The sequence below is a fragment of the Lolium rigidum genome, chromosome 3 (genome assembly GCF_022539505.1).
Source record: "Lolium rigidum isolate FL_2022 chromosome 3, APGP_CSIRO_Lrig_0.1, whole genome shotgun sequence".
NCBI classification, from domain to species: Eukaryota; Viridiplantae; Streptophyta; class Magnoliopsida; order Poales; family Poaceae; genus Lolium; species Lolium rigidum.
The window spans coordinates 295,381,033-295,393,647 of record NC_061510.1 but is presented as its reverse complement, the minus strand read 5'-3'; the positions used below and the strand labels follow the sequence as shown (position 1 = coordinate 295,393,647).

Genomic DNA, 12,615 nt, shown 5'->3' with positions numbered 1-12,615 from the left:
GAGAATCTTTGACCAGTCCTGCCGACTTGCTCTTCCCTCCGGTGGCCCGGTATCTTCTTATCCGGTTCCGGCATACCCCTCTTGGGGATACCGGTTTAGCTTCACTTAGCTAAGTTCTTATCTCTAAGTTCTGGTACGAACATTAAACCGGTATCTTGATGGCTCAAACCATCCGGTTTGGCATGCCTTTGGCATACCGGGGGTCATCCCCCCAACAGATAGGGTTTCTTTCTTACCGGTCTCATGGTGTAGTTGGAGACCGGTTTATAGTTTAGTTGCCGTACTATCAAGAGGGCTCTCGAGTGAGCTCAAACCTTTGCATCCTTGCATCATCTTTCATGGTTGTTATTTGGATCATCTTCCATAGCAATCTCTAGTTCATCGAAAACAGATTCCGCATGAATCACTTGTTGCGTTTTCGATATTGGAGTTTTTCTCGGTTTCTCTTATTGAGAGGTTTCACTCTAAAATGCATAGAAAAAGCTACCCCACCCGTTCTTAACTTTTTCTCACTTTGTGGGGTAGCTCTTGTCATCATCTTTACAACAAAATTGGTTTCACCTAAATCCGAGTTTCCTAACTTAAGTTGTTGCATTTTCCATATTGGAGGTTTTACCGGTTTGTCTTTTATAGCTAGGTAAAACCTTTATTCATTTATTTCTATCCTCCTTTGCTGGAATATGATTTTTCTATGCATATTATTGTAGAGCTCGTTGTTGTGATTTCAACGAATCCAAGATCATCAAAATCGGAGTCCGGATGCAAAAGTTCTTAAGATTTTCGTATCAGGTATTTGGGTAAAAACAGGGAGGCCGGAACTGCCGCCGGGTGCACCCCGGAACTGCCGCCGGAAGCGCCCCGGAACTGCCGCCCGGGCAGGGCCAGCACTGCCGGCCAGGCACGATTTTGACCATAACGGTCAGATCTGTTGGGACCTATTTAAGGGGTCTTCTTCCCCAAAATCTGAGCAACTCTTACTCTCTCTCTCCACCATTGTTGACCTTGAGAGTTTGCCATATCCCTCTACTCCTCCAATGCTTCTTGAATCTTTTTGAGGGAAAAGTAAGAGGAGATTTAGATCTACATTTCTACCAATCAAATCATTCTCTTTGTGAGTGGAATCCTCTAGATCTTGATCTTGGTGTTCTTTGTGAATTCCTTTGTTCTTCCTCTCTTATTCCCCCAATAGCTTTTGTAGCTTTGGTGGAATTTGAGAGTGAGGGAGTTGCCATTGCATTTGGTGCATCGGTTTGAGTTCTCCACGGTGATTCGTGGAAGTGAAAGCAAGAAAGTTGTTACTCTTGGGTTCTTGGAACCCTAGACGTATTCGAGGCCTTTGTGGCGATTTGTTGGGAGCCTCCAATTAAGTTGTGGATGTGTGCACCAACCTTTGTGTAAGGCCCGGTTTCCGCCTCGAAGGAAATCCCTTAGTGGAACCGTGACCTAGGCCTTTGTGGCGAGGGTCACCGGAGATTTAGGTGAGGCGCCTTCGTGGCGCTCGGTGTGTGGTGTGACTACCGCATCTTGGGGTGAGACCTTTGTGGCGTTGGTGTGCATCGAGCAACCCATCTCAAGGTGAAGCCAGTTGTGGCGTTCGGGAGCACTAAGCCACCGCACCTCTCCACCGGAGATTAGCACTCGCAAGAGTGTGAACTTCGGGATAAATCATTGTCTCCCGCGTGCCTCGGTTATCTCTCTACCCGAGCTCTTTACTTATGCACTTTACTTTGTGATAGCCATCGTGCTTGAAGTTATATATCTTGCTATCACATAGTTGCTTGTATTGCTTAGCTTAAGTTGTTGGTGCACATAGGTGAACCATAGTATATAGGCTTTGGGCTTGACAAAGTAAACGCTAGTTTTATTTCGCATTTTTTAAGCCCATCTCGTAAAAGTTTTAAACCGCCTATTCACCCCCCCTCTAGGCGACATCCGTGTCCTTTCACATGTATATGGTGGTGATGAACTAGTTACAGAGATTGTCCCATGGAAAGATCAGACGATTCATTCCTTTCTAATCCCCTCCATCTTTAGTCTGGCGTGGCCCTCCTTTTATAACGGAAAGGGGTTACCATAGGCGCCGGTACCACGTGAAGAGGCGTTGCGGGCATGGGCTCAACGTGTTTGGTTGGCTCTATCGCCCGACACGATGCACTATAGCGTTTGGGTGCATAGGTATTGGCTGACTATTGTCCCATTATCATGACTCCACTAGGTGTCGTCTGCAGACAGGGTATGCTCTTCTCTAGACATTGTTTCCGGGTCTCCAGGGCTATTCTCGGTCACGGCCCCGCTTAGGGTCCCTTCGTTCCTGGAGTCCCGATCCACTCGTTGGATCCGGAGACTGCGATCGGGTTGGCAGCCGCCGACACTTCAAACCACGTCAGATTTCGCATGTAGGACCCCCTTGGCAGGCACACAAAACCATTTCCCGCCGCTCTAACTTTTTCGATATCGCCTCTCACTCACAGAATCAACACCATCGTTGACGCGCAGTCACCTCCTTGTGATTGCCTCCCACCCACCCCTGAATCACCACCGCCGCCACTAGCCAACTACGTCATCATTTGGCCGGAACAAACCAACGTTTCCGCCGTGCTCCGGGAGGAAACCGATGGTACCGCCAAGGCCCCGTACCTTCCCCCACCACCACCACATGTCACCATCCCCCTGTTGTGCGCCGCCACACGTCCTCTTTGACCCTGACTCGCTGGCACAACAACGGCGGACATCAACGCCATTTGCTCACCTCGCCCACAAGGTGTTTGGCGTTTCGCCTGAGTGGGCAAATGTTGTTAGATATGTTCCATCCTGTGCGATGTAGCTTACCGAGCGTGATTGTATAACTTTATTTTATTAATGAATATAAGCCCAAGTTCAAAAGAAAAAGGGACACCCCCTTACATCCTAAATGCTGCATAACTAACTCAAGTAGGAGCAATCACAAGTGCTCGTGATCTCATGGCAAACAAATACAGCATGGGGTGAAAAATATAATAAAATAGCAATCAGGGCACATGTAGCAGTGATCTTGGAGATGCTCTTAAAGTTGAACATCTTAAATATCTATGTTTGACGAAACTTGGCTCATAGATGTGTAAATTTGCTCGTAACCTTCCTTGAGAATTTTTTAGATTTAAAAATGTTGTTTTTGATTTTTTTTTAAATGGATACAGTTGCGCTTTTCGTCAACCTGTATGTCTGATCGATTGCTCATGTTGTTGCAGCACCAGAGGAGTACATTTAAATCGTTAAAAAAACTCTAAACTCAAGTAATATCAACTTTACTAAATCAGCACTAGTATACAGTACAACATGCATCTCCAGCTTGATCTATCTACGTAAGTACACTTTCATGATCCTGACCAGCGCAGTGACAGAAAGGAGAGAAGAAGACCAAGAACAAATGGTGGTGGTGGTGGTGGTGGTGGTGAGGCAGCACACTGCAAATGGCCGGTCGTGTTGTCTCTACAGCACATCTTCGGTGTGCAAGGTGAAGTCCGGCTCGTCAGGCTTGGCCAGCTTGGGGAACTTCATGCTTGACACGTCGTCGATCCTCTGCTGCGCCACGACCTTCTGGTGCGCGCCCTTCTTGGTGTTCTTGGCGAACTTGGACGCCAGGAACGTCGCACCTAGGTGCACGCCGCCGGCGTCGCCCCTTCCGCCGACGAGGACGCGGCGCCGCCCGCACCAGCCGCATCCTTGTACTCTCCGAGCAACGGCGCTGTGTCGCTGGCGGCGCCGCCAGCCCCGCCGTTGTCGTCGTCGCCGCCCTGGCTGTCTTCGAAGAGGATTCCCTCCTGCTTCATGAGCTCCTTGGCGAGCTTCCTCTTCTTGTGCCGCCTCCATGCGCCCTGCACGAAGCAGGCGCCCCAGCTCCGCCACTGGTGGGAGTAGTACCGGAACGCGTGCTGCAGCCGCTTGCTGTGGAGGCGCTTGAACTGGTTGGCCACGTACTTGAGGTCCTCTGCCCGGAGCGCGAACGCCTCCACCTCCGTCACCGACCGAACCGTGCGCGTCGACTGCGGGAAGTTGAGGCTCGGGTTGGGCATCAGCGCCCACGTCAGGAGCTCCTCGCCGCAGAAGTCCCCGGCCGGAGCGTGATGGAGCTGAAGAAGTTGGTCCGGCCGCCGTCCGTCGTAGAGCTCTCCAGCTCGCCGCGGATGATGAAGAGCATCTCATTTACGGGGTCGCCCTCGCGCACGATGTATGCGTCCTTTGTGCTTAGCGACGACACCAGCCGCTCGCAGATAGCGTCCAGCAGCTGCTCGTCCATCTGCGAGAAGAAGGGCACCTACCAGAAGAGCACAATGCCAACAACGGTCAGACCACCGCGCCAACAATCCTCGGAGAAAAAATGGCAATGGTGTACGGTCGGCGTGGCAACGCACTCGGCGGACGAGGGCAAGGCAGAGGTGGCGCTGGATCTCGCGGCGGAGGTCGAGCGGCAACGACTGGAGGATGGACTCCTCGTCGACGCCCCTGGTGGCAAGCCACTTGTACTGGAAGAACCTCCGGACACGCTCCTGGAGCTCCAGGGGAAGCTGACGGTGACGCATCCACTCCTCGATGTCGCGCCGCTTCACCCGCCACTCCTCCAGCCTCACCGTCATCGATTGCAGGTATGTCTGCGCAGCAAAAACAGACCGTGTAAATGTACTAGTGCTGATAATTCTGCAGGATAAAAAAACTTTTATAAGAAAATAAATACCTGCATGTTTCCAATGAGATGTGAAAAGAAGACAAGGCCCATGATACATATCAAGATGCAGAATATAGTCTCTCCCCTGTAGGTGGTGTTTGGCAAGTTTTGTCCATAGGAACTAGCAATTTGCAGAAGAACGAACACATAATCAGTTATCATCATCATCATCATGTACAATGGTCTCATTCAGAATTCAGTCAGACATCAAAATAACCTCTCTCCATCTTTATACGTACCTCAAGTTCCGGAAGCCCCACCAGAGGCAGTAGAGGTACTTCTCGAAGAATGTCGCCCCGACGACATCGAGATTCAGAGCATCGGCGAACAATCCGTACTTGTAAGTCGCATCGGGAAGCTTGCACTCCGCATTGATGTTGCTAGCCGCGAACCACTTCTTCCGAATAGGATCATCCTTGGTTTTGCAGTCCAGATAGCTCACGAAACATCTCGGTATTCCGGGGGCAGTGCCATTCTCCCTTGTGCAGACGTCCACCCAGCAGGTGTACTGCCTCTCGATGGACAACAGGTACCACAGGGCTCCAAGTACCTACATACATACACAATTGTCAGTCATATCACCACCTATGAAAGTCCCCTAAACAGAAGAAGGGGAGTCTGTAATCTTCAGACTCTAGACGATTTGGGTGACCGATTCCGTTAAAGAAGACATACATGACTAGCCAACGTGTAGAGAAGCAGGTTGTAAGCAGCCCCTGCCCAGGCAGTCCTTGTGACAACTCCACTGGACTTGACAATCTTGGAGTTTAGGGATATGATGAGGAATACCCTTGGTATGTACTGGATCAACACAATCATTGAGAGTGTGTTGTTGGTGTGATTTGCTGAGGAGGCGCTCACAGCTGGTATGACAAACCAGATGATCACCTGCAACAACAGACCTACTCAGCTTTTCACAATATGCAAATATGACAGCCCTGCACAGCATGGTATAAATGTGATCATCACTAAGCAGTAAGCACCTCAATCTAGCTACTCCTTTCTATGACTTTGAAACAATCCTGCTTATATATATGAACTGAATATGTAATTTTAACATGTCATTTGATTCAACTCCAGCATTGTTCAGGGAAACAGTATCATGCATTCATGCATCGATATCTGAAGGTTGTGACATGCACCTAAATCATGGCATGCACAAGGAAGGAACACGGGATTATTAATTGCATTTCCAAAACTTAAACAGCTTTCGATGCAATCACATTGAAAGAGACATTTTTCTGAAATTGAAGACCAACACATTTGAAATGGACCCTTGTGGATTGATCATAGAGAGAGGGAGATGAAGCGGGGGATGGGTGCCTGCGGGATTGGGAGCATGGCGGCGAGGTCGATGATGAAGTCGTTCTTGAGGTAGCGGATGGCGATCTGGTCTGGGTCCCTGACGAGCTCGCCGCGTCCAAAGACGCGCGAGTTGGGCGCGACGAATGCGGTCCGGAACTTGAGGATCATGTGCGCGAGGTAGAAGAGGTCGGCGACGGTGCGCACGGCGGTGACGACGACCCCGATTTTCATGTCGATATTGACGCAGGTGACGGTGCCGGTGTAGAGGAGGTAGAAGTACATGGGGTCGACGAAGAGGCCGACCATGCAGGTGACGAGGAAGAGGCGGTTCCAGCTGAGGACGACGTCGTCCCCCGGGTCGAGGATGCGGCTGGGCGTCCATGGCCGGCGGCGCTGGGGCTGGGCGGTGGAGGAGGAGACGACGCCGGCGCCGGGTCGGAAGAAAGGGAGAGGCGGGCGGCGGAAGGGCGGGAGGACGTGGCGGTGGAGGAAGCCGGCCATGGGGCGGTGGTGGTGGCGGTGTGGGCGTCAGGGGCGTCGTCATGCATTGCATGCGCGGGTGAGGGGCTAGCTCGGAGGCACGAGGTGGTGCGGCGGCCGCGCGTTTCGGCCCGTGCGAGCGACAAATCGGCATTGGGGTGGATGCGCGTTCGCTCCCACAGATTTCTACACAACTCATGTTCTAACATGATGCATGAGTTATCTTCGCGATGTTTCCAACAAAACAAAGTGTACATTTTCTCCAATGCCGATTTATCAGTGTACTTTTTTCGAACATGACAAAGCTTTTTCAATAGTTCAAATATGAACTAAAACCACGTCAAGACTAGTGAAACGGAGGCGGTAAGAACGACCACAAACATTCAGGTAATCAGGTGTATAGCATAGCGAGGTACTATCAGTCTGTCACCATGTAAATGCATGTTTGATGTGTCCTCATACACGGATTGTCTCCCACTCCCACGATTTGCAATTGTGTTGGATTTTATGGAACACAAAACACATGGTACAAGAGAAAACTTCATAAGGGGGGCAGATGCGTGCGAGAGTTTTGGACAGCTCCGATGAAGCAGCGATCAGAAGGCGACAAGCAAAACCCGTCTAGGGTTTCGTCCACCTCGTGGGTGACGACGATGGTCCTCTCCGTCTCTGGTGGCCTTGGGGCCTTGTAGTTGTGGCAGACCACGGCTCCACACCGGCAGGAAGGTTTTCGTTCTTTATTTAGGTATGGCGAAGCGGTGGCTACGTTCTAAAGTCAAAATAAGGTCCTCCCGCCCTATATATCCTCCCTCCGCTGGTGCGCCTAGCGCTGGCGGAGGGCGCTTTGAATCATGTGCCCCGCGGATCTCCTAGGATCCGGTCGGATTTCGTATTGGTTGGTGTGGTTTCAGGCTAGTCTCTTTCGATCTACGGTTTTCGTCGTTGACGATGGTTGTTGTTCTGGTGCGTTGATTCTTTAGGGCCTTAGCATGACGACTTTCCGTCTGTCTACTAAAATAAACTCTACTATGACAAGTTTTGCCCGGCTTCGGTGATGGACGGACGAGGATGGCTGAGGGCGCTTTGAGTCATGTGTCCCGCCGATCTCCTAGGATCTGGTCGGATTTCGTATTCGTTGGTCTGGTTTCAGGACAGTCTCTTATGATCTACAGTTTATATCGTTGATGATGGTTGTTGTTCCGGTGCGCTGATCCTTTGAGTCCTTAGCACGACGACGTTCCGTCTATCTACTACAACAAGTTCTACTATGACAAGTTTTCCCGGCTTTGGTGATGGACGGACGAGGATAGCGGCGTGCCTTTGGCTCGCACTAGTGTCTAGCCAGGTGGTCCAAAAACCTATTAGCAATTTTTGTTACTCTGGGGCTGTTTGTACTGACATTGAGAGTCATGCCACAGTCATGCCTTTTGGCAACATGATCAATTAAATGGTAAAATATTGGATAACAAAATGGAATATAACCTGCCGACCTAAAGATCAAGGGGTCTAAGTGTGGAAGTGTTAGATATCAAAAATAGATGTTTACTTAGCAAATAGTTGTTTAAGATCTTAGATGAAGATGGGGTATGGTAGGAATTACGGCATAATAAATACCTCTAAAATAAAATGCTATCACAAACAGGTGATGGCTAAACCCACAGACTCCCATTTTTGGAAAGGGTTGATGGGTGTGAAAGACGAATTGTTTGCGTGTGATTGCTTTAAGGTAGGCGATGGGCAGAAAACACGCTTTTCGGAGTATGTATGGTAAGGAGAGCAATCTTTAGCACAACAATAGATAACTTGTTATACCATTATGCGTCGAGAAAATGTTTTGGTTGCACACGTGTGAAAGTGCATGGAGCTCCCATGTGTGATTTTGGTAATTAATGACAATCCCTATAGACTAATGTTTGCATTGAGTCATATTTTGTAGGAGTTGTCCATAGGAAATGCTTGAAGCATATGTTGGCTTCAAGGTTACCATATGTTATCACCAGAATTTGACCGAGTCAGAGGTGGGCCGCGATCAAGATGGACTTGAAGATATATATATAGAAGAAATACCTGAATCGGCCTTTTATACCAAGTTGGGCTTGTTTGCCCATGTATCTGTAACATATTAGATCGCATCTTAGTTTAGAAGTTAGAATCTTACTCGTGCACGGTTTGGTGCACGCCCACATTAGAAAGTCCCCTGGACTATAAATATGTATCTAGGGTTTATGGAATAAAAAACAACCAACGTCCAACCACAAACAAATCTCGGCGCATCGCCAACTCCTTCGTCTCGAGGGTTTCTACCGGTAAGCACCATGCTGCCTAGATCGCATCTTGCGATCTAGGCAGCACAAGCCTGCCCACGTTGTTCATGCGTTGCTCGTACGGAAGCCTTTTTGATGGCGAGCAACGTAGTTATCTTAGATGTGTTAGGGTTAGCATTGTTCTTCGAATTACATGCTTTCGTTATGCGACCCTTGCACATCTAGCCGCCCTTACACCTATCTTAGGTGTAGGGGCGGCACCCGCTTAATCATAGTTTAGTAGATCTGATCCGTTACGGTTGCTCCTTGTTTCATCAAGGATTAGTTTAACATCCGCAATAGTTAGGCCTTACAAAGGGTTGGAGGATCCATCGGCGTGTAGGGTGGCGTTTGCTAGCCCTAGAAAGGATTTTCCGGGGATCAACCTCGGGTTGGTTTTTAGGCCCTGTCTAGGATCGGCTTACGGTCACCGTGCGCGAGCGCGAGGCCCAATCGTGAGTAGGATGATCCGATTATGCGGTGAAAACCCTAAATCGTCGTAGATCTAATCAGCTTTATCTTGATCAAGCAGGACCACCATATATTCGGACACCTTGTCCGGATCATGGGTGGATCGGCTCTTTGAGCCGATTCACAGGATAACCTGAGAGCCGATCGAGGCTCGAATTTAATGTTTACGTGTATGCCATGCAGGAAACTAAGTGAGGCATCATCCACACCTTCCTGACCAGGTATAGGTCAGGTGGCACGCCCTTGTGATAAGCATCGGCGCGTGCGACCAGGAGGCTTTGCGGGCCGTCGCTCTGAGGGACTGGGGCCAGCCGCAGCCCTAGTTGTTCCCGGCTCTACCGTGTTGACCGTCTCTTGCCCGCCAGGGGGTTTCTGACGTCAACACATTCTGGCACGCCCGGTGGGACCACCTTCGACATCCACTACCTCGCCATCTACATCCGGGATGGCGGAAAGCACTCCGGTCAAGTACGAGGATCTGCCTGATGAACTCAAGAAGAAGCATCACGAGATCAAGGCAACCCTCGAAGCCGAACTCATCGGCTCCTTTGAGAAGACCCGTGCGCACGGCAACGAGCTCAATGAAAACACACGTCCGTTGCCTGGCGGCAACATGGTGGATCTCAGCCACTCCTTATGCCAGCCAGAGTTCTCCTTTGGCGTCAACATGGCAGGGCTTGCAAGCCACCATGGCAGAGATGAAGCAGAAAGCGGCCACTCCCGTGGCAAGGATAAAGAGGAGGCCGATCCACGCGACCGGCCCCAAGATGATGACAGACGGTACCTGACAGAGGAGGAAATGAGAAGCGTGCGGTATCAACGTCCACTCTCCGAGCACCTCCTCAACAAATATGAGCAGCAGTACGACCGACGTCGGCACTACGACGTAAATGATGAGAGAAATTGTCGGTCCGATGCAGAGGACAGGAGGTACCGTCAGCATGATAGAAACAACGGCGGGTACAGTCGTCACGCTGAAGGAAGGCCGAGGGGGCAGGATGACATGGATCGGCACTGGGACTGTCCGTTCTTCAAACATTGCTGGGACTCAGGAATGAGCCGATTGCCAACAATCGAGAACTGCCCAGAATGCAAACAAAGGAAGAAGGATGCCGCTAACATGTCCGTGTTCAAGCGTCTAGGGCCTCTCCCGCCTCGGAACAAGCATGCTGAGTCCGCTCGGGTGGAAGATCTCGAGGAACTAGAGGACGATGATGAAGAAGACAAATATCATCGGCCCAGGTGGTGCCCTGATGGGCTCAGCCATTCCCAGAAGCGAAGGGTTCAGCGTCTGCGTGGGTTGGAAGAAGCCGAAAGATTGTACCTGCACATGCTAAGGAAGGCACGGCCTGATCTGGCCGCCAAAATTCGGCGAACCCTGGACGAAGAAGGTCGGCCACAAAGAAAAGAGTGGCGCCCCAAGCAGAGGAAAGCCGATGATGATACATCGGCCGGCACAAACATGGTCTTCATTCTTCCAATGGAGTTTAGCGCTCCAAGATTATATGAAGCACCCGTGGCGCAATTAGACTCGCGGCCCACGGCCGGTCATCTTTGAGAAGCCAAAAGAAAGAAGTTACGGGCATCCGAAGGCCCCGTACTTGCGAGGCTACATCAATGGCAGCCTCGTCAACAAGATGTTGGTGGACACCGGAGCGGCAGCTAACATTATGCCATACTCCATGCTACGTCGGTTGGGACGCTCCAGCTCGGATCTGATCAAGACCAACGTAACACTGAGCGATTTCAACGGCCAAGCATCTGACGCGCAAGGTGTTCTGAATGTGGATCTGACCGTAGGAAGGAAAACCATCCCTACGACGTTCTTTATCGTCGACAGCAAGAGTACCTACGCTGTCCTACTGATGGCGTGTATTTCACACGTTCGTTGGGCAACCCCAAGAGGAAGGTATGATGAGCACAGCAGCAAGTTTTCCCTCAGAAAGAAACCAAGGTTTATCGAACCAGGAGGAGCCAAGAAGCACGTTGAAGGTTGATGGCGGCGGGATGTAGTGCGGCGCAACACCCGAGATTCCGGCGCCAACGTGGAACCTGCACAACACAACCAAAGTACTTTGCCCCAACGAAACAAAGTGAGGTTGTCAATCTCACCGGCTTGCTGTAACAAAGGATTAACCGTATTGTGTGGAAGATGATTGTTTGCGAGAGAAAACAGTAAAAACAAGTATTGCAAGTAGATTGTATTTCGAGTAAAGAGAATTGGACCGGGGTCCACAGTTCACTAGAGGTGTCTCTCCCATAAGACGAACAGCATGTTGGGTGAACAAATTACGGTTGGGCAATTGACAAATAAAGAGAGCATGACAATGCACATACATATCATGATGAGTATAGTGAGATTTAATTGGGCATTACGACAAAGTACATAGACCGCCATCCAACCGCATCTATGCCTAAAAAGTCCACCTTCGAGTTATCATCCGAACCCCTCCAGCATTAAGTTGCTAAACAACAGACAATTGCATTAAGTATGGTGCGTAATGTAACTAGTGACTACATCCTTGAACATAGCACTAATGTTTTATCCCTAGTGGCAACAAGCACAACACAACCTTAGAACTTTTCGTCACTGTCCCAGGTGTCAATGCAGCATGAACCCACTATCGAGCATAAGTACTCCCTCTTGGAGTTAAAAGCATCTACTTGGCCAGAGCATCTACTAGTAACGGAGAGCATGCAAGATCATAAACAAACATAAGCATAACTTTGATAATCAACATAACAAGTATTCTCTATTCATCGGATCCCAACAAACGCAACATATAGAATTACATATAGATGATCTTGATCATGATAGGCAGCTCACAAGATCCGACAATGATAGCACAATGGGGAGAAGACAACCATCTAGCTACTGCTATGGACCCATAGTCCAGGGGTAGACTACTCACTCATCACTCCGGAGGCGACCATGGCGGTGTAGAGTCCTCCGGGAGATGATTCCCCTCTCCGGCAGGATGCCGGAGGCGATCTCCAGGATCCCCCGGATGGGATCGGCGGCGACGGCGTCTCGGTAAGGTTTTCCGTATCGTGGCTCTCGGTACCGGAAGTTTCGTCACGGAGGCTTTAAGTAGGCGGAAGGGCAAGTCGAGAGGGGGCACAGGGGCCCCGGATGACAAGGGCGGCGCGGCCAAGGGGGGGCGCGCCGCCCTAGGGTTTGGCTCCCCGTGGCCCCACTTCGTTTCGTCTTCGGACTTCCGGAAGCTTCGTGAGAAAATAGGCCTCCGGGCTTTTATTTCGTCCAATTCCGAGAATATTTCTTTACTAGGATTTCGAAACCAAAAACAGCTAGAACAAAGAATCGGCACTTCGGCATCTTGTTAATAGGTTAGT

The 12,615-nt window shown here is 50.1% G+C and overlaps 1 pseudogene; it reads right to left on the bottom strand.

Annotated features, from left to right (window-relative positions):
- Positions 1-3,468: 3,468 nt before the first annotated feature.
- On the bottom strand, positions 3,469-6,508 carry LOC124699696 (annotated as a pseudogene).
- Positions 6,509-12,615: the final 6,107 nt, after the last annotated feature.